The 23,891-nt window shown below is 37.6% G+C and overlaps 1 pseudogene; it reads left to right on the top strand.

The window, feature by feature from the left end:
* The first annotated feature begins 11,184 nt into the window (after positions 1-11,184).
* On the top strand, positions 11,185-12,483 carry LOC146895947 (vomeronasal type-1 receptor 4-like; annotated as a pseudogene).
* The last annotated feature ends 11,408 nt before the right edge of the window (positions 12,484-23,891 follow it).

Genomic DNA, 23,891 nt, shown 5'->3' with positions numbered 1-23,891 from the left:
CATTGTGTAAATGTACCATATTTTCCTTATCCATTCTTCTGGTGAGGGGCATTTAGGTTGTTTCCAAGCTCTGGCTATGACAAACAAAGCTACTATGAACATAATTGAGCACCTGTCCTTGTGGCACTTTTGAGCATCCTTTGGATGTAGACCCAAAAGTGGTATTACTGGGTCTTAAGGAAGGTTGTTTCCTAATTTTCTGAGAAATCACAACACTGACATCCAAAGGGGTTGTACCAGTTTGCATTCCCACCAGCAATGCAGAAGTTTTCCTCTTTCTCCACAACCTCTGCAGCATAAGTTGTCATCAGTGGTTTTGGTCTTGGCCATTCTTATAGGTGTAAGATGGAATCTCAGAATTGTTTTTATTTGCATTTCTCTGATGACTAAGGATGTTGAACATTTCCGTAAGTGTCTTTAAGCCATTTTAGATTCCTCTGCTAATATTTCTCTGTTCAGGTCTGTACTCCATTTTTTTTTGTATTGGATAATGTGTTCCTTTGGTGTTCAATTTCTTGAGTTCTTTGTATATTTTGGAGATCAGACCTCTGTCTGATGTGGGGTTAGTGAAGATCTTTTCCCATCCTGTAGGCTGTCATTTTGTCTTGTTGACCATGTCCTTTGCTTTACAGAAGCTTCTTTGTTTTAGGAGGTCCTATTTATTAATTGTTTCTCTCAGTGGCTATGCTACTGGGATTATATTTATTAAGTGGTCTCCTGTGCCAGTGCATTCACGTGTACTTTCCCCTTTCTCTTCTATAACATTCAGTGTGACTGGCTTTATGTTGGGGTCTTTGATCAATTCAGACTTGAGTTTGTACATGGTGATAGATATAGATCTATTTTCATTCTTCTACATGTTGATATCCATGTATGCCAGCACCATTTGTTAAATATTTTTTCTTTTTTCCATTTAATATTTTTTGCATCTTTGTCAAAAATCAGGTGTTCAAAGTTGTGTGGATTAATATCCATGTCTTTGATTTGGTTCCACTGGTTCTTTTGTCTGTTTTTATGCCAGTACCAGGCAGTTTTCAGTACTGTACCTCTGTGATAGAGTTTGAAGTCAGGGCTTGTGATGAGTCCAGAAGTTCCATTCTTATAAGGTTGATCCTACCTATCCAAGAGCATGAGACATCTTTCCATTTTATGATACCCTCTTTATTTTCTTTCTTCAAAGACTTAATGTTCTTGTAGAACAGGTTTTCCCCTTCTTTGATTTGTGTTACCGCAAGATATTTTATGTTGTTTGTGGCTATTGTGAATGATGATGTTTCTCTGATTTTTTCTTAGCTTCTTTATCATTTGTATATGAGAGGGCTACTGATTTTTTTGAGTTGATCTTTTATCCTGCCATATTATTGAAGGTATTCATCAGCTGTAGGAGTTCCCTGGTACAGCTTTTTGGGGTCACGTGTATATACTATCATATCATCTGCAAACACTGAAAGTTTGAACTCTTGCTTTCCAATTTGTATCCCTTTGATCTCCCTTTATTGTCTTATTGCTCTAGTTAATACTTCAAGAACTTCATTAAATAGAAATGGAGAGAGTGGACAGCCTTGTCTTGTTCCTGATTTTAGTGGAACCATTTTGAGTTTCTCTTCATTTAATTTAATGTTGGCTGTCAGTCTGTTGTATATTACTTTTATTATATTTAGATATGTTCCGTATATCTCTGATTTCTCTAAGGTGTTTATCATGAAATGTTCTTGATTTTGTTGAATGCTTTTTAGGCAGTTAATGAGGTGATCATATGGTTTTTTCTTTCAGTTAATTTAGATGGTAGATTACATTGGTACATTGTGTATGTTGAACTATCCCTGCATCTCTGGGATGAAGAAGATTTGATCATGTTCAATGATTTTTAAATGTGTGCTTGGATTTGGTTTGCCAGTGTTTTATTGAGTATTTTTGCATCAATGTTAATGAGGAAGACTGGTCTGTAATTTTCTTTCTTGGTTGTGTCTTCATGTGATTTTAGTAACAGAGTAACTGTAGACTCACGAAAAAAGTTATGGATCATAAAAGATCCTTCTGTTTCTTTTATGTGGAAAAATTTGAGAAGTACAGGTATTAGCTCTTCTTTGAAGTTCTGATAGAATTCTGCACTGAAATCATCTGACCCTAGGCTTTTTTTTTTTTTTTGGCAAGCTTTTGATGACGGCTTCTATTTCCTGGGAGATTATAGGTGTATTTAAATTGCTCACCTGATCTTGATTAAATTTTTTGTATGTAGTTCCTATCTAGAAAATTATTCATTTTTTGTATTTTTCAATTTTGGGAGTACTCATTTTTACAGTATGACCTAATGATTTTCTGGATTTCCTGAGTGTCTGTTCATTTCTGATTTCATTAATTTGGATGTTCTCTCAGTGCCTTTTGATTAGTTCAAATAAGGGTTTGTCTGTCTTGTTGATTTTCTCAGAAAACAACAACCCAGATCTATGTTTCCTTGGTTTGTCGTATTATTTACTTCATTTCTATTTTACTGATTTTAGCCCTCTTTGATTATTTCCTCTCATCTACTCCTTCTGAGTGAGTCTGCTTCTTTTTGTTCTAGAACTTTCAGGTGTGCTGTTTAATCACTAGCGTCAGATTTCTCCAGTTTCTTTATGTAGGCACTTAGTGCCATGAACTTTCCTCTTAGAACTGCTTTCATAGTGTCTCATAGGTTTGGGTATTTGGTGCCTTCATTTTCATTGATTTCTAGGAAGTGTTTAATTGTTTTATTTCTTCCTTGACCCAATGGTGATTCAATTGAGCACTGTTCTATTTTAATGAGTTTGTAGACTTTCTACAATTAGTGTTGTTAAATTCTAACTTTAAACCATGGTGATCCTATAAGATACAGGGAGTTTTCTAAGTTTTTGTATGTGTTGAGGTTTGCTTTGTTACTGAGTATCATCAATTTTAGAGAAGGTTTCATGACTTGCTGAGAAGAAGGTATATGCTTTTGTGTTTGCATGAAGTGTTCTGTAGCTGTCTGTAAAGTTCATTTGAGTCATCTGTTAGTTCTCTTATTTTTCTGTGCAGCTTTTTTCTGGTAGATCTGTCCATGGGGGAGAATGGGGTTTTGATATTTCACACTATTAGTGCGTGGGGTTTGATGTGTAATTTAAGCTTTAGTATTGTTTCTTTTGCATATATGTGTGTCCTTGTATATGGGACATAGGTGTTTAGAATTGAGACTTCATCTTGTTGGATTTTTCCCCTGTTATGAGTATGAAGTATCCTTCTCCATCTCTTCTGAATGATTTTTACTATGAAGCCCATTTTGTGAAATATTAGGATAGCTATGCCTGCTTGTTTCATAAGTCCATTTGATTAGAAAATCTTTTTCCAAACCTTTACTCTGATTTAATGTCTATCCTTGAGGTTGAGGTGTGTTTCTTGTATTTAGAAGAATGGATTCTTATTTCCTAACCATTCTCTTAGCCTGTGTCTTTTTATAGGTGAATTGAGTTCAATGATAATAAGAGTTATTAATGAGCAGTGGTTCTTAATTCCTGGAATTTTGTTTTTTGTTTGTTTTGGTGGTACCGTTTGCATGTTTCCCTTCTTTGGGGTTTGTTGATGTGAGGTTATCTGTTGCCTGTGTTTTTGTGGGTGCAATGAGCTCCCTTGGGTTGGAGGTTTTTTCCTAGTACCTTTTGTATGGTTGTATTTTGTGGATAGGTATTGTTTAAATCTGTTTTGTCATGGAATATCTTGTTTTCTCCATTGATGGTGACTGAAAGTTTTTCTGGTTAGAGTAGTCTGGGCTTACAGTGATAGTCTCTTAGTGTCTGCAGCACATCTGTCTAGGACCATCTGGCTTGCATGGTTTCCATTTAGAAGTCGGGTGTATTTCTCATAGGTGTGTCTTTATGTGTTTCTTGGCTTTTTTTTCTTTGCAGCTCTTAATATTTTTTCTTTATTCTGTATGTTTAGTGTTTTAATTATTATATGGTGAGTGGACTTTTTTCTTTGCTCTAGTCTATTTGGCATTCTGTAAGCTTCTTGTCCTTTCATAGACAGGGAAAGTTTTCTTCTTTGATTTTGCTGTATATATTTTCTGTACCTTTGAGCTGGAGTTCTTCTCTTTCTTCTATCCCTATTATTCTTAGGTTTGGTTTTTTTCATGGTGTCCCAGATTTCTCCATGTTTTGTGTTAAGAATTCATTGAATTTAAAATTCTCTTTGCCTGATTAATCTCTTTCCTCTAGTGTATTTCAATGCCTGAGATACTTTCTTCCCTCTCTTGTATTCTGTTGGTTATGCTTACATTTGTAGATTCCATTCATTTACCCAGATTTTCCATTTCAAGAATTCCCTTGGTTTGTGTTTTTCTTTGTTGCCTCTATTTCAGTTTTCAAAGCTTGAAATGTTTGCTTCACCTGTTTGATTGTGTTTTTTTATTGGTTTTCTTTGGTTTCTTTAAGGGATTTATTAATTTCTTCCTTTTTTGTTTGTCTATTTCTCCATTTCTTTAAGGGTAATTTTTATTTCCTTTTTAAGTATCTCTTTTATCCTCATAAATTTATATTTAGTCTCATTTTCTTCTGCTTCTTCTGGATTAGGATTATCAGGTCTTATTCTTGTATGATCACTGGATTCTGGGGTTACCATGTTAAGGTTTATGTTTTTGAATAAATTCTTTCAATGGTGCCGACCTATTTCTTCCTCCAATTGGTGCCAGCATTGTCTTTGCCTCTTGTGCCAATCTTTGCCATTGCTGTCTGTGTCTTAGGAGCTACTCTTGGTCTTCTCTGTTCAGTCATTGTCTGTATTTCAGGGAGCTGATGAGGTCTCTCCTGGTCTGCTCTTTTGGTCCTGTCTGCACAGTTGCAGCCTGTGTTCAGAGTTCCTGTCTTGGTCCTCTCTGTGCAGTTGCAGTCTGTGCTTCAGAGTTCTTCTGAGGCTGTTGGGGATGGGTGAGTTTGAGGGTGGAGTGAGACTTGTAGCTAACAGGGTCTGATCAATTCAGGGATGCTGGAACAGCATAACCGCAGGAAGTATGCCTATTGACTGGCTAGAGAAGCTGAGGCAGGTCGGGGAGGGATCTGGGGCTTTCCCCAGTTACCAGCCACCTAGAAAGTGGGGTGCCCAGCTGGTGACTAATCACCCACCTACTGGTCTGCTCTGTGAAGTCACAGTCTACGCTTTAGAGTTCCTCTGAGGTCATAGGGAAATGGGTAGGTTTGGAGATGGAGTGGAACTTGTAGCTTATAGAGTCCAGACAATGGGGGAGGACTGTTGGAGAAATCTACCTGCATAAAGCTGGCCTATTATCTGGCTAGTGAAATTAAGAAGGTGGCAGAGGAGTCTGGAATTTTGCCCAGGTACCAAGGGCCTAGAAAGTGGGTGCCCAGCTGGGTGGCTGATCAGTCATCTCTTGGTCCACTCTGTGCAGTCGCAGTCTGGGTTTCAGAGTTCCTCTCAATTTTGTGTTCCTAATAATTTTTTCTTATCTAAGACAATTTTGAAATAGTGACCCAAAGACCATTCAGCATGATCTAAATTCAAATTCAGCATCTCGGTTAAACCAACCTCCTGACTTCCTAAAGAGAAACACTTCTCATAGAGCAGCCTCTATCCTATGTGAAGTTAGTAAAAATATTTTCCCATTCTAGAAGCTGTCACCACATCCATATGATGGTGTCTTTTTCCGTGCAGAAACTTCTCAGTTTCATTGAATCCCATTCATTTATTGTTGATATTTAGTGCCTGTGTTATACTTTATTTTTCTCAGAAAGTCTTTGTATGCTAAAGAGTTCAAAGCTATATCTGATTTTATCTTCCAACAGGTTGAGTGTTTCTGAATTACATTGAGACATTGGATTCATTTAGAGTTGCCTCCTGTGCAGTGTAATTAGAATGCTTATATTTGGATTTGTGCACATGAAGATATCCAGTTTGACCAGAACATTTGCTGAAGATGTCAATAGGTATTCATTTCTTGCTTCTTTATAAAACATGTATGTCCCTGGGAGTGTGGACTTTTTTTCTACAACTTCAGTTTGATTCTATTGCTCAATGTGTCTGTTGTAGTGCCTATAGTATCCTATTATTTTTTGCTCTAGTTCTGTAGTACAACTTAAAATCAGGAATGAAGATACCTCCACCAGTTCATTTATTTGTCAGGACTGTTTTAGCTATGTTCAGTTTTTTTTGTTTCCATATGAAACTTTGAATTTTCCTTTAAATATTAGTGAAGACATGTTTTAGAATTTTGATAGAAATGGCATTGAATCTATAGACTACTTTAAATAGTATGGTGATTTTTAATATATTGCTCCCACAGATCTATGAACATGAGTGTTCTTTTGCTCTTTTGATATCTTTTTCAATGAGTTGAAGGTTTTATCACAAAGGTTTTTCATTTACTTGGTTAAATATACCTCAGGTATTTTAAAGTATTTTAGGATATTGTCATGGATAATGTTTTACTAATTTTTCTCACACTATAATTGTTAGTCGTATATGGGATGACTACTGATTTTTCTGAGTTAAATTTGGATCAAGCAGCTTAGCTGAAAGTGTTTATCAGTTATAGGTATTTCCCTGTGGAATTTTTAGGAAGATTTATGTACACTACACTATTATCTGCAAATAAAGACACTTTGCCTGCTTTTATCCCAATTTGTATCTCCTTGATCTCCTTCGGTTGTCTTATTGCTCTAGTTAAGACTTGAAGTACTAAATTATATGGATTAAATTAATTAAATAGGTATGGAGAAAGTGAACAACCTTGTATTGTTTTTGATTTTAGTGGAATTGCTTTGAGTTTCTCTCTATTTAAGTTAATGTCAGATATGGATTTTGTTTGAACTGCCTCAGTTCTGTTAAGATACGTATTTAAAACCCATAGTCACTTTAGGACCTATGCCATAAAAGGATGTTGGATTTTGTCAAAAGCTTTTTATGCTTTTAAAGAGATGATCACTTTTTTCAGTTTCTTTATATATTTATTGATTTATATTTGTTGAACTGTCATTGCACCCCCAGAATAAAGTCTACTTGAACATAGTGGATGATTTTTCGATGTGTTCTTAGATTCTATTTTCAAGTATTGAATGGATTATTTTTGCATCTATGCTCACAAGGGGAATTGGAAAGTAATTCTCTTTGTTCTGTCTTTCTGTGATCCTGGTATCAGGGTAAATGTAACCTTATAAAATGAATTGGCAATGTCACTTCTGTTTCTAATTTGTAGAATAATTTGAGAAGTACGTGGATTAAGACATTTTTGAAAATGCAGTAGAATTATGTGCTAAAACTTTCTGGCCCTGTTCTTGGAGGTTGGGTTAAAACAATGAGTGAATGTAGAGAAGTTAGGAGGGGAGGACTATGTGGTCCACTTGAGGTGGGAAAATGAAGAGGAAGTTAAATTTCATGCAGACAGACTATAAAGAAGCAGAGTGTTTTGGTTTTAATACATTACTTGTTGCCCCCAAAGTAATTAATATGTGTCAGGGTCACATTATAGAAAAGAAATCAAGAAACACTTTTCCTGGGGATTTAACCAGGAGCCAGCCAAGATTTAAATTTTTACTACTCTTTCCCTGTGTCTTCCGTCATTCTCTGCCTGTCTTTTTCATAAATCTGAATTAGTGCCTGACTGAACAATGACTTGTTGATCTATCTGCCCATTTCTGTTTCTGTTTCTGTGTTTGCATCATAGCAAAATTTGCTATGCTTTAATTGAACATTTATTTACCTTCACATGGAGGAAGAAATAAGGGACACTTTATAGAAATGTTTAAAAGTATTTTGCAAGTGATTAATTATGTTGACTCCCACTGTTCCTAACTGAGTCAGATAAGAAACAGTGTTGAAAACATCACTGGACACAGATCTTTCAACATATATCTATGTTACTTCCAACATTAATTGTAGATATTTGTTTCATAAGGTTGATTTCAAACTAGCTGTTTTACTATAACATACATACACATCAGCATTATACCTGGGTCAGGGGCATGAAAGATTACAAATTTTAGGAATAAAACTATGCATTAGCTTAAGTTGTAAAAATTGAATACATGGGGAATCCAGAGCAAGTAGGATTGGTTGTTACATTGTTCTAAATGCAGGTTAATCACACAGGCTGAGTGCAAAGTAGGATAGTAGTATTAAATTTTTTATTTTTATTTTTTTATTTTAAATTTTTTTATTTCAGAATTGCTGTAATGTACAAACAGACATCATAAAAAACACATATACTGGATATTTTCCATGACATAAGAGCTGGAAATAAAGTTTAAGGGAAATTAGGAGAACTGAAATTGTCCCACAGATGTCTGAGGATAGCTCCTCCAAATGACCTAGACATGCATTACCTCTGCCTCTCAGGTTCAGCAAAACTTCCAGTCTCTAAGAATGTAAGTGATATTTTCATAATCATTCATCTGCACAGCACAGTGTACTTAAAACTTTACACTTTGCCCTTAGTCCCTGCTCCCAAGGGTATAATCCCTGCCTGGTACTCCTACTGGGACTTTCACCTTCTGACACCGCAGGAGTGTAACAGGAGCGGTGGGCCGCTTCCCGCCGCCCGCCCGGCTAGCTTTACCCGAAATAATTACACGGAAACTGTATTCTTTTAAACACTGCTTGGCCCATTGGTTTCAGCCTCTTATTGGCTAATTCTCACATCTTGATTAACCCATTTCTAATAATCTGTGTAGCACCATGAGGTGGTGGTTTACCAGGAGGATTCTAACCTGCGGCTGTCTCAGAGAGGAGAGTCATGGCGACTGCCTCACTGCCTTCTTCCCAGCATTCTGTTCTCCACCCACCTATGTTCTGACCTATCAGGCCAAACAGTTTCTTTATTAATTAGCCAATGAAAGCAACAGAAATACATAAGACTCTCCTACGTCATTTCCCCTTTTTCTGTTTAAACAAAAAAGAAAGGCTTTCATTTTAACATAGTAAAATTACATATAGCAAAACAGTTATAAAGCAAGAATTACTGTCACAATATTTTATCTATTTTATCTTCTACCATCACTAAGGAAAACTATAACTATAACCAACCATTCAGGAGAAAAGAGTGACTATGCTTCTAGGCTGAACTTCTGAAATGTTCACTACTCTGCTAAACGTTTCTCTTTCTTATTGATGGGTACAAGTGTTTTTCAGAGGTGATGTCAAGTTCCTTAGCATAACTGTAACTGTTCCTTCCTGTGACATCATTCCATAATTCTCCTAGGGAATGAACGCTGAAAACACTCAACCTTCATTTGGGGAGTTGCTGTCAATTTCGTAGCTATATGTGGGTTGTAGGTCCCATTGGCCACTGAGTTTTTATCCAGCAGCCAGCATCACAGATGCATCCTATCTGCAGAGGTGAGTTGCTTTCCTTAAGGCACCCTGTCTTCAGAGAACAGAGCAATCTCTGGAAAGTGGGTGATTGTAGACCTCACATGATCTTTCTCTTTCAGCGAAGGGCTCCTGCACAGGTTGAATGTTCATAGCGAGAAGCATCATCCTGAGACCTGAACACAATATGATTTCATGGATGCTGCAGGTGAGAGACACTATCCTGGAATTCTACTTTGTTGCTCTTTTTCAAGACAGTGACCATGTGTTTGCTCCCACTAAGGTGCGTTGCTGGTGACTAATACAGTTTATTACTGGTTTTCAGATTCAACTGCACTACTTTGATTTAGTATTATCAGACTTTGTGCTGTGGGTTGGTAAAACTTTTCCCAAATTTAGTGAGTTACATGAGCATTTTAAGAGCTGTTTGATATCCTTTGCATATTTACACCTCAAATTCTGCTTTCCCCTGGGGCTTCATGTAGATGATATTTTTTCTTTACTGTAACTAAGAGTGTAGAATGGCATAGTGAGAAATTAATATCTTTCTTACAGGGCTTTGTGTTCTGGGTTGTAAAAAGAGAAGCAAGTGGTAAATTGATGTTTCAGTATCCAAATTCCATGCCCATGGGCATTTGAATAACTGATTGAGTGCAACCTCCTGTTATTCGGTTCTGGTGCCTCTGCTATGTCCACTTCCTGCAGACACAACTGTCTATGACACTAGGATCTTGCTTTTTGTTTGTTTGTTTGTTTGTTTTGAGACAATGTCTATTTATTTAGGCCTTGTTGTCCTACAGCTTGTTATGTAGACCAGGCTAGCCTCACATCCATAGAGATTCTCTCATCTCTGCCTACTAGGGACTGGAATTAAAGCTATGTGTTACTATTTCCTGCCCTGATACTGCTTTTGAATCAAACAGATATGTCCATTATTATTGTGTTATGTGTTAGGTGCCCATTGCATCAGTTACTGACAGTATACGAGTATCTGTCGATTTCTTACAGTAGTATTAATTAAATTTCTTGTCCCAAAATTCAGAAGAAATACATCTATTTTCAATATTTCCATGTAGTGTCTATTGTGTTTTAATTTCATTAAAAAGAGGTGAAAAATATTACCAGTGATCCTCCTATTGAATAAGTGCCTTCATTGCATCCTGTTGTAAATATATTGATAAGTTGTTTGCTATTTCCTTGTATTTAGACATGATTAAATGTGATAGAGTTATTTTAAAATGATACTTAATGAAAAGATTAAAAAGTAGCATTGGAACACTTAAAGGCAAGCATATGCACATATGTGTACATGCAGAAAAATGTAAATGCACTTACATGGGTGTGTTTGCCACAGGAGAATTCAAATATTTTTTCTTGATAGCTCATGGCCACTAATTTTTAAAATTTTTTATTACTCTCAATGTATATTCTCAAATTTTAGTGTTTTTATTGTTCTCTGTTATCTAGTCTCACCTTTTATCTTTCAGAAATTTATATGTATTTTGATCATTTTCATACCCCCTCACTTCTCACAGTTATACCATATTTCTCTAGTCACCCATGGTTGTGCCTTTTTAATTTTTTAACACATAAATCATAGTTTGTGGTGCCCATATATTCTTCAGTGTATGTTCATACACGGAATTATAGTTGAATTATTGGGACCACATTTTTAAAGGAAGCAAGGAAGCTGGCTCTCCCTTTTCTTCTAGCTATCAATTGTCAATAGTATTTTAGTTAGGGGTTACTCTGTTCTCTGGAGCCAGCCAGACTCCTTTCTGGTAAGTCTCTTCTTTTTACAGGTGGCTGGAACCTTGGAAACCTTTGGTAGGTCTTCACGTAGTACATGCATCTAAGTGTAGTTTTATCATTAGACCATCTCACCAGTGCACTTGTGGATTTTAAATGAACTACCAGTCATAAAGCACTTGAAAAACGCTAACATCTATGAATGATAATATAAAGATTAACTTTACCACAATGTACCAGTTTATTATCAGTAATTTAAACAATAGCAATTTATTGAGAAGTATCTAACTACTTATTAGAAAGATACATTATAGCATTACTTATCAAGTGTCTATGCAGTACACTGTTTTTCACACTAAGAAAAATAAAATCCATTTTTTTAAAGTATCCTCTGGAAATGTTGTGCAGTGACCCAGGAACATGACAGAATGGCCTGCAGAGGCGTGGCTGTGGGGATCGTCTTATTGACCCAGACGGCACTGGGAATGCTGGGGAACTCAGTCTTACTTTCTTGTTTTGCCATTGCTAATTTCTCTGGAATCAGAGCAAATCCCACAGACCTGATTGTCAAACACCTAACCTGTGCCAACTTGATAGTTCTTTGCAAAGGAATCCCTCAGTCAACAGCTGCTTTTAGTCAGAATTACTATCTAGATTATGTTTCATGTAAACTTACCTTATATTTTCATAGAGTTGCCAGAGGAGTATCCCTTGGCTCCACATCCCTGCTGAGTGTCTTTCAGGCCATCACCCTCAGCCCCTCTAATTCCAAATTGACACAGCTCAAGGTCAGAGCCCCCAGGTTCATTGGTCCTTCCCTGGGCCTGTGCTGGGCCATCCAACTGTTAGTATATGTCTTCATTCCTGTATACACAACTGACATTTGGGGTGAAAGAAATGTTACTGTGATAAAAGATTTTGGATTTTGCATTGTTATAAATCCTGGAATTCTAATTAGCACACTTTATACAATCCTATTGACATCGAATGATGTCATTTTTTTTTGGACTCATGATGTTGGCTAGTGGCTACATGGTATATATCCTGCTCAAACATAAGAAGAGGATGCAATACATCCTCAGACCCCTGTCTCCTAGGTCATCACCTGAGACCAGAGCCACCCAAAGCATCCTCACCTTAGTGAGCTATTTTGGTTTTTTCTATGTAATCTCTATTGTGATTACATCTTACATGTCTGTCCTTGACGAAACTACTAGGTGGCTGTCTAACACTCGTGTAGCCCTGTCTGCAAGTTTTTCAACATTTTGCCCCTTTCTGCTGATGAGACACTATGCTTCCTTTTCCAGGCTCTGCTGTACCTGTTCTCATCAGACAACACACTGTGCTTGTGTTTTCAGAGAGCTCTAAAAGCTGAGCTGTCTGTATTTCTCTCTCCATGTCTTCTATTCAGTTTTGTTATGTGAACCCACTGTCAATATCAACCTTCAAAGTATACACTAACTGTCTACAAAGTTTCTTTTCAATGCAGTTTGTAAGGTAGTCTGGACACAGGCAATCCATGATGTAGGATGTGAGGAATGAAACAATAACCCTTCACTCTTTTAATGGAGAACCTCACAGTAGCAGAGATAATTAAGCTGTGGGGCTATGGGGAGTATTGTCCTTTAGGTGAGCGTATATGTGGATGGGATTTGTTAAATCAACATTTTTATCTTCAGTTCAAAAGTTAACCATTGTAGGTCTGAACCTAGGCCATCATCCTACATTGCAGAATCAAGTGTTGGTGGCTTTTAGGAATTAAGAACAAGTGAAAAGGATGAAAAAGGTCAGAACGGCTCATGGATGGAAATAAAACATGCAAATTTTGGGTGCTGACGGATACGTAGAATCAGTAGATACTGCATTTCTTAAATCTAAAGTATAATTCACAACCCTGAAAAATGTTCAGAAATGTATTTTTAAAAGTCAGCTTAAGAGAGGGCCTTCGGAGTGGTGAGTTGATTCGGGCCCGCGGCAGGGGCCCGGCGAGGAGGTGCTAGGACTTTCCCCGACCCCATAGACTCCCAGGTCAGCCTGCTCTGCTGGCTCCACCCTGCTAGCTTCCCCGCCAGCCATCCCAGCTTCCATCCAGAGGGCCTTCGGAGTGGTGAGTTGATTCGGGCCCGCGGCAGGGGCCCGGCGAGGGGAAGCTAGGACTTTCCCCGACCCCATAGACTCCCAGGTCAGCCTGCGGTGCTGTTTCCACCCTGCTAGGCTCTCCCGCCTGCCATCCCAGATTCCATCCAGGTACAAATTTCTATATTTCTCCCCTCCCACTGAGGCCATAAAATTTCCCCAGTTCAGCTGCCTTGCACACTGGGCCTGCTCTGTAGGGGCATCCCGGAAAGAGGGAGTGCCTGTGCTTCAATACCCTGCCTGGGGAAAGGTAGGCATTCTATCAGTGAACTCCCTGCCCAACAAGGGAACCTGACCCGATACCAGAAGTTCCAATAGAGAGCATTTGATCGAAGAGATGGGCAGACGCCAAGGCAAGACCTCCTCCAACAATCTGAAAAACAACATGAAAATATCAGATCCCAACGACCCTACAACAGAAGGATTTGAACACTCTAACCCAGATGAAGTGGAAAAAAGTGCCATTATGAAAGCAATAGAGTCCCTTAAACAGGATAAGAATAACTCCCTTAAGGAACTGGTCGAGAAGTATAACAAAAAGTTTGAAGAAATGAGTATAGAAATGGATGAGAAATATAAAAAAAAGTTTGAAGAAATAAGTAAATCCGTGAGTGATACCCTGAGAAACCAAGAAAAAACAATCAAACAAGTAAAGGAAACAGTCCAAGAATTGAAAACTGAAATGAAGGCAATGAAGAAAACACAAAACGAGAACCGGATGGATATGGAAAACCTAGGTAAACGAGTGGAGACTACAGAATCAAGCATAACCAATAGAATACAAGAGATAGAAGAACGAATCTCAGATTCTGAAGATACCATAGAGAAAATAAATGCTCTGGTCAAAGAAAACGGCAAATCCAACAAATTCTCTTCACAAAACATTCAGGAAATCTGGGACGCAATAAAAAAAACCAAATCTAAGAATAATAGGGATTGAAGAAGGAGAAGAACTGCAGATCAAAGGCCCAGAAAATATATTCAACAAAATTATAGAAGAAAACTTTCCCAACTTAAAGAACGATATTCCTATGAAGGTTCAAGAAGCATACAGAACACTGAATAGATTGGATCAGAAAAAAACATCCCCACGCCATATAATAATCAAAACACAAAACATAAATATTAAAGAAAAAATTTTAAGAGCTGCAAAGGAAAAAGGTCAAGTAACTTATAAAGGTAAACCTATCAGGCTTACACCGGATTTCTCTATGGAAACCATGAAAGCCAGAAGACCCTGCATAGAGGTACTGCAGAAACAAAGAGACCATGGATGCAAACCCAGACTACTATACCCAGCCAAGCTATTGTTCACTATCAACGGAGAAAACAAAATATTCCAGGATAAAAACAAATTTAAACAATACGTAGCTACTAATCCAGCCTTACAGAGAATTTTAGAAGGAAAATCACTACCGATGGAATCCAACATTCCCAACACGGCCTACAATAACTCGAACATCTAGCGACCATTCACAAGCACAAATCAAAGAAGAAAAACACATACACTCTACTACCTAAAAAAAAAAAAAATGACCGGAGTCAACAACCACTGGTCATTAATATCACTTAATATCAATGGACTCAATTCACCTATAAAGAGGCACAGACTTAGAGATTGGATACGAAAACAGGATTCAACATTCTGCTGTTTACAAGAAACACACCTCAACCACAAAGACAGACACTTACTCAGAGTAAAGGGTTGGGAAAAGGTTTTCCAAGCAAATGGACCTAAGAAACAAGCGGGCGTGGCCATTCTAATATCTAACAAAATCGACTTCAAACTAAAATCAATTAGAAGAAATGGAGATGGACATTTCATACTCATAACTGGAACAATTCATCAGGAGGAAGTCTCAATCCTGAATATCTATGCTCCTAATATAAAGGCACCCACATATGTAAAAGAAACTCTTCTAGAACTCAAGGCGGTCATCAAACCTCACACACTAATAGTAGGAGACTTCAACACTCCTCTCTCACCAATGGACAGGTCAATCAGACAGAAACCAAACAGAGAATTGAGAGACCTATTGGAGGTATTGAATCAAATGGACTTAACAGACATCTATCGAACACTCCACCCAAATAGGAAAGAATATACCTTTTTCTCTGCAGCTCAAGGAACCTTCTCGAAAATTGACCACATACTCGGTAACAAAGCAAACTTCCACAGATACAAAAAAATATTAATAACTACCTGTGTCTTGTCAGATCACCATGGACTAAAATTAGAATTCAACAACAATGCTCCCCCCAGGAAGCCAACAAACTCATGGAAACTGAACAGTCAACTACTAAATCACCTCTGGGTCAAGGAAGAAATAAAGAAAGAAATTAAACTCTTCCTTGAATTTAATGAAAACAAAGACACAACATACTCAAACCTATGGGACACTATGAAAGCAGTGCTAAGAGGAAAGTTCATAGCACTAAGTGCCCAATTAAAGAAAGCTGAGAAAGCACACATTGGAGACTTAACAGTACACTTGAAAGATCTAGAAAAAAAAGAAGCTGATTCACCCAGGAGGTCTAGAAGACTGGAAATAATCAAACTGAGGGCTGAAATCAACAAAATAGAAACAGAGAAAACAATCCAAAGAATCAATGAATCAAAAAGCTCGTTCTTGGAGAAAATCAACAAGATTGACAAACCCCTATCCAAGTTAATCAAATGGCAGAGAGAGAACATGCAAATTAATAAGATCAGAAATGAAAAGGGGGAAATAACCACAGACACAGAGGAAATTCAGAGAATCATTAGATCTTACTATGAAAGTTTATATGCCACAAAGTTGGAAAATGTAAAAGAAATGGACATTTTTTTAGATAAGTACCATATACCAAAGTTTAACCAAGAACAGGTGAACAATCTAAATAGACCTGTTAGTCGCGAAGAATTAGAAGCTGTTATCAAAAATCTCCCGACCAAAAAAAGCCCAGGACCAGATGGTTTCAATGCAGAATTCTACCAGAACTTCCAGGAAGAGCTAATACCTATACTCCTTAACGTATTCCACAATATAGAAACAGAAGAGTCATTGCCTAACTCCTTTTATGGAGCTACAGTTACCCTAATACCAAAACCACACAAAGACACAACCAAGAAAGAGAATTACAGGCCAATCTCACTCATGAACATCGACGCGAAAATTCTCAATAAAATACTGGCAAACCGAATCCAAGAGCACATTAGAAAAATTATCCATTATGATCGAGTCGGCTTCATTCCAGAGATGCAGGGCTGGTTCAACATATGCAAATCTATCAATGTAATCCATCATATAAATAAACTGAAAGAAAAAAACCATATGATCATATCACTAGATGCTGAAAAAGCATTTGACAAAATTCACCACCCATTTATGATAAAGGTGTTGGAGAGACTGGGGATACAAGGATCATACCTAAATATAATAAAAGCAATATACAGCAAGCCGACAGCTAACATCAAACTGAATGGAGAGAAACTCAAAGCCTTTCCACTAAAATCAGGAACGCGACAAGGCTGTCCACTCTCTCCATACCTCTTCAATATAGTGCTTGAAGTTCTAGCAATAGCAATAAGACAACATACGGAGATCAAGGGGATTCGTATTGGAAAGGATGAAGTGAAACTTTCGTTATTTGCTGACGATATGATAGTTTACATATGTGACCCCAAAAACTCTGCCAAAGAACTCCTACAGCTGATAAACACCTTTAGTAACGTGGCAGGATACAAGATCAATTCCAAAAAATCAGTGGCCCTCCTATACACAAAGGATAAAGAAGCAGAGAGGGAAATCAGAGAAGCATCACCTTTCATGATAGCCACAAATAGCATAAAATATCTTGGGGTTACTCTAACCAAGGAAGTGAAAGACTGGCATAACTGGATGTCAACCTGTAAAAAAATGAAAAGTAGATCCATATCTATCACCATGCACAAAAATCAAGTCCAAATGGATTAAAGACATCAACATTAATCCGTCCACTTTGAACCTGATAGAAGAGAAAGTGGGAAGTAGTCTACAAGATTTAGGCACAGGAGGCCTCTTCCTAAGTAGGACCCCAGCAGCACAGACAATAAGAGAAACAATGAATAAATGGGATCTACTGAAACTGGGAAGCTTCTGTAAAGCAAAGGACACTGTCAGTAGGACAAAAAGGCTGCCTTCTGCCTGGGAGAAGATCTTCACCAACCCCTCATCAGACAAAGATCTGATCTCCAAAATATACAAAGAACTCAAGAAACTAGGCACTAAAACTCTAATTAACCCAATTAAAAAATGGGGTGCTGAACTTAACAGAGAATTCACAACAGATGAACTTCGAATGGCCAGAAGACACTTAAGGTCATGCTCAACCTCCTTAGCGATCAGGGAAATGCAAATCAAAACCACTTTGAGATACCATCTTACACCTGTCAGAATAGCTAAAGTCAAAAATACCAACGATAGCCTATGCTGGAGAGGATGTGGGGTGAGGGGAACACTCATCCATTGTTGGTGGGAATGCAAACTCGTGCAACCACTGTGGAAATCAGTGTGGCAGTTTCTCAGGAAACTGGGAGTCAACCTCCCTCAGGACCCAGCAATTCCACTCTTGGGAATATACCCTAAAGATTCCCTAACATACTACAAAAGCATTTGTTCTACTATGTTCATAGCAGCACTATTTGTAATAGCCAGAACCTGGAAACAGCCTAGGTGCCCCTCAATAGAAGAATGGTTAAAAAAGGTGTGGAACATATACACATTAGAGTTTTACTCAGCGGTAAAATACAATGACATCTTGAATTTTGCATGCAAATGGATGGAAATAGAAAACGCTTTACTGAGTGAGGTAAGCCAGACCCAAAAAGAGGAACACGGTATGTATTCACTCATAAGTGGATTCTAACCATAATTAAAGGTCTTTGAGCCTATTATTCGTGATCCTAGAGAAGCTAAATAAGAAGATGAACCTGATGAAGATTATTTAGCTATCCACCAGGAGGTAGGAAATAGACAAGAGTCCCAGGTAACCTCGGGTGCATGGGGGGGGGTGGGAGGGTCGATGGAAGGGGAGAGGGTTAGAGAGAAGGGAGTAGGGGAGGAACGGGGAAAGCTTGGTGGCCTGGGATGGGGGGGGAGGAAGGATGAATATGGGATCAGGGAAGAATATATTTCAACTAAGGGAGCCATTTTAGGGTTTACAGGAGACTTGATTATTAATGGGATCCCAGGTCCAAGGAGAGATCCCCCAGATTGCTCGCTGGACGGAGGAGAGGGTGCCTGAATCGGCCGTGGCCCATGACCATACTGATGTATATTTTTCTTATCACCATAGATCCTTCATTTGGCGAAGGACGGCGATACAGTCGGAGACCCACATTGGAGCACCGGACTGAGCCCCCCGAGGTCCAAATGAGGAGCAGAAGGAGGAAGAACAAGAAAAACGAAATCAGTACTGCGAGGGATGCTATCACCCACTGATACAAGGGAACGGATCTGATGAGAGTTTACCAAGGCCAGTTGGACTGGGACTGAAGGAGGACGTGATCTAACCAGATTCTCGAAATTTGGCCTGATTCTATGACTGTGGCTGGCCTGAAGTCTTTCTGAAAAGCCATTGACTATGACACTGGGACCTGTTTCCTTTACATATACTGGATTTTGGGGATCCAGTCTGTTTGGACACTCACCTTCCTGGACCTGGAGGGAGGGGGAAGGAACTGGAACTTCCCACAAGGCAGGAAACCCTGACTGCCCTGGGGGACGAAGAGGGAGGAGGAGGGGGAGTGGGAGGGTGTTGGGAGGGGGGCGGAAATGGAAACTTTTATAATTTAATAAAATTTACTTAAAAAAATAAACAAACAATACTAGAAAAAAGGAATTTTAAAATATTTAAATTCAGCATATATAGAATAACATGCTTATTTTAATTTGTACCAAATTGCTCATATCGGAACCCAATTACTTATGTTGTTTTATTGTATTGGTACATACAAATTATAAAATGCATCAAGTTTCATTGTAGCATTTGCATTAATTAAAGAAGTGTATGTCAATCTTCAAAAAAAAAGTCAGCTTAAGATAAACTTTCAAATGAAAATGTTTGGGGTTGAACTTTGGCAATTACATACACAATAGTAAATATTGGAGATAGTCACATATGAAAGTGTCAAGTTTATAGTTTAAATTAAGATTAAAGACAGAAGGGAGAGTACAAGTATATTAGTGGGTACCAAAACTTTGTTTTCTCTGTTCTTGGGAGGAAAAAGTGAGAAGATTATATATTTGAATTCAGCCTAGGTGACATAGTGAAACTCTGTCACCAAAGGAAAAAAGAGAAAGAAAGAAAGAAAGAAAGAAAGAAAGGAAGGAAGGAAGGAAGGAAGGAAGAAAGAAAGAAAGAAAGAAAGAAAGAAAACAAAGAATGTTCTGGAACACTATCAGAGATTAATACAAGATACATAATTTAAAATGAACATTTAAGCAAACTATGGTGCTATAAAGTTTCTCTGAGGTAATAATGTCATCTGTTTTACTTTAAAATTGTTGGTAGTTTTGCCCACTAACTTCCAAAGCTGCCTGAGCTAAAACAATGACCTGCTCTGAAAAGAAAAGAATGTTGTGACTGCGTGGCGTGATGGCACAGAATGCAGCATTGGTGCTTCCAGAGTCTCCATGCTACTCGCCCATTCCAGAGAAATTGTACTTCTACCATCTTTCATATGTCTCAGCTCTTTAATTGACATCCAGTTTCACCCATGTTGATTTAAAGTAGTACATAATATTCACTGTAAAACTTTAACTCATTCATCCACAATCACTTTTTTTTAGTATAAATTCATATTTCACTTCATGGGAGACCATGTTTTGTGTGGATAATTATTAGTAACTTCCCTGTTTTCAGCTTTGGAAAGTGAGATTATTAAGTACAGAGTCATCATCAGTGAAAGGAAAAAAACATCAGGAAATAGCTGGAATGCAGTAAGTTTTCAGAACAGATAGTTGTTCACAGCATCCAGCATACACTCACTTGGACAGCCCATGAAATATAAGAATCAGTAGGAGGATTTTTCATGGTGGGGGAGGAAAATATGGAGGAGGGAAGGGGAGAAACTGCCCTCAGGATGTAAAGGACGAGTGAAGAATTTTTTTAAATTTTTTGATAAAAAAAATAGAAAAACATGCTGGAAATCAAGAAAAGCATTTTTAATAAATGGTGCTGGTCTAACCAGAAATGGTGTGGGACTACAACTAGATCTATATTTATTACCCTGCTCAAAAATCAGCCAAGTAGATCAAAGAACTCAATATGAAACCAGACATGGGACCTGACTAAGAGTAAGCATGGAATAACCTGAAATACATCAGCAGTGGAGACAATTCCCTAAACAGGACACAGATACCACCAACACTAAGATCAACAATTCACAAATGAGACCTTATAGATGGAGGCTGGTTCCTGGCCACCCAGACCCAAAATAATCATCCCATAACTGTATTAGTTAAAACACTGTTTGGCCTATTATCTCAGGCTTCTTATTAACTAACTCTAGCATCTAAATTAATCCATTTCTATTATTTTATATTTTACTATGATGCTTGTAGTTTACTGGGTACAGTACTGGGGAATCTGTACCCTTTGGTGGCTACGTGGCATCTCTGTGATTCTGCCTTCTTTCCTTGTCTTATCTGCTTGGAATTTCCAACTTACTCTATTCTTCCCTGCCATAGGCCAATTCAGTTTTATTCATTAACCAATAAAAGCAACATATATACAGAAGAAATTCCCACACCATTTCCCCTTTTCTGTCCTAATGAAAAGGCTTTAACTTTAACAGGGTAAAATTACATATAACAAAACAGTTATCAAGCAAGAATTATAGTTACAATATTTAGTCCATTTACATTTGTCAAATTAAGAAAAATACTCTACCATCTATCTTATATTTGTGAGTCTAAAGTTTTATATCTAAATTATCTTTTTTATTTTTTTCAACTCCATCAAAGACTCCAGAAGTATATAATATTACCCAAGTAAACAGTGCATTGTAAGCAAGTTCCAAAACTCTAGAATTGACAAAGACATCCGGTTGGCCGGACAGTCACCCAAAGTTCCTCGGTAACATTGGGGCATCTATCTTCAGTCTGCAGTCCCATAGTATCAGACACATTTCTTTTTCATGAAGCAGGAAATTTGAAAGGCTATTTTGCTTCTATTGACAATTTGTCAGTCACATTCTTCTGTATCCTGTAGAATGCTTGGCAGTTCTTTCATGAAACAGGAACTCCAAAGGATCATTTCACCTTTGGCAAGTTCAGCAGTCTATTTTTGTGGGTCCTGCATGTCCAGTTCTTACAATATAACATCAAGAAGTCCAGAAAAGATCAATTTCTTGCCCAAATGACTGGCTTTGTCACACTGAAGGTAAATTCCATAACAAGTTTCTTCAATGCCCATTCACCTCTCCGAAGTAATTGGTGCTGCCAGTAGACATGTCTCACTGTCTAGAAAATTCTAAGTACTTAAAACATTTTAAATGCCATATTCTGTAATTTTTTTAAAGCTTTGAGGAATACTTAATTCCTATCTGAAATATATCTCTCTACATCTAGAAAACCTAACCTAACTAAAAGTATGTCTCTTATAGATAACTATTAATTTTTATTTCTTAATTATACATTACATTTTTAAAGGAGATGCACAAGCACAGTACATAAATCAAGAGCAGAAATATTCATATAACAAAATTGACCTTAAATTTGTATCAATATATAGAGATCCATACCATGGTAAAGTATTTGTCAATATAGCATATCCCCCTTTAAATGTAAACAAACATTTCTAAACAATCATTTAGCAGATTTGGATGCTGTTCTGTCCAAACTGCCTCCTGCGTTTTGTTGGGTGAAGTGTTTTGGGCTATTAATGGAGGCCTTTCAGGTGGTTTTGGTTCATCAAACCACATTAGTATAGAAGGAATCCACAGGTTATCATCCTTTATGGAAATAAAAGCAGTACAACTTTTCCAAAGAAACATATCCTTAGACCCAAATTTTAAAGTCAAGATGTCTTTAAAGTATGTATGTCGGTTTAACTTAGCAGCCTTTACAATGAAATGTCACTCTGTTCTTAGTTCATTCAAAGTCAAAAATTCAAAGAAAACACAATATATCTAATCCAGACTCTGTGTATTTTCTGTCTTTATGTGGTTTATTTCTCTTACTCTATTACTTTTTCTACAAATTTAATATTTATTTTGTTATCTTCACTCCTATAATAACATATGACTTTCTAAACTCCTTTTCTTTTCCCTCCCAAGCCTACATACATTTTTAATACATACTGTGTCTCATTTTATGTCTAAATTTTATGTCTAAATTTGTTCTATTGTGTATCTGAAGTCCTTTTATGACAAAGATCATTTTAAAATGGTGAGCAGTGAGGTTGCTACAACTGTAGACTCTGGCTTAGCCTCTCAGCCTTTTGACATGGTAGAGCTAATTCACCACCAGCTCTGGGATTGCCAGGTGGTAGCAGTCCTCACCACCTCAACTCTGGGTAGCACCATGCAGCTTTTTAATCTGATTAAAATCTAAATCTGCCCTGCAGCCCACTGTGCAGTCTGTGCATGGTGGTGGGAATCCACCATGCTTCCCTGCCTGTGCATTCCTAGCAGACCCGATCCTGATGCCTGCCCAGGCCAGGAGCACTGAGTTGTGGGCATGGTCTAAACTAATTTCCTCCCTATCCTGAGAGGGCATACAAGCATCTGGACCTCAACTGGGTGGCCAGCAACGGCTCCAAACATTCATTGGGTGCCATTCTGTAGGTGGAGGCTGCTCATTCATTCCCAGCTGCCCAGACTTGAATTAATAACACAGAAACTGAATTAATTAAAAATACTGTTTGGCCTATTAGTTCAGACTGCTTATTACCTAACTCTTACACTTTAAATTAACCCATTCCTATTATTTTATATTTTACCACAATGTTTAGGTTACTGTTAAAGTTCTGGGATGTTTTTCTCCTTTGGCAGCTACTTGGCATCTCTATGACTCTACCTTCTTTCCTCGTCTGTCTGCTTCGAATTCTCACCTTACTCTATTCTGTTTGCCCTGCTGTAAAACAAAGCAGATTTATTCAATAATCAATAAAAAGCAACACCTATACAGAAGTACTTCCCACACTAGGACCTGATTAACTCAAAAAGTTTATCTAAGGCAAAGAACACAGTCAATAGGATAAAAGAGCAAGCTACATAATGGAAAAAAAAATTTCAACTCCACTCCCAATAGAAGGCTAATGTCCAAAATATATAAGGAATTCAAAAAACTAGACATCAACAAACCAAATAATCCAATTAAAAACTGGTTAACAGATATAAATAGAGAATTCACAATAGAAGAATCTCAAAAGCCAAGAAACATATGAATAAATGTTACACATCATTAGCCCTCAGGGAAATGCAAAATGAAACTACTTTGAGATTCCATTCTATACCTCTCAGAATGGCTAAGGTCAACAACAAAAATGTCAGCTCTTGCTGGTCAGGACATGGAGCCAGGGGAACAATTGTCCATTGCTCCTACATCTCTAAGTTTTCTCAGATTGACTTTTAATTCTTTTTTGTCAATTGTGTGTCCTGGTATTTTAAAACAACAAAAACATCAGATCCATTTTGTGCAGCATATTTCCTCCCGGGTGTGGGACATCCA

The sequence above is a fragment of the Myodes glareolus genome, chromosome 1 (assembly GCF_982192425.1).
Source record: "Myodes glareolus chromosome 1, mMyoGla1.1, whole genome shotgun sequence".
NCBI lineage: Eukaryota > Metazoa > Chordata > Mammalia > Rodentia > Cricetidae > Myodes > Myodes glareolus.
The sequence above is the reverse complement of the archived record's forward strand: the minus strand, read 5'-3'. Positions and strand labels throughout refer to the sequence as shown.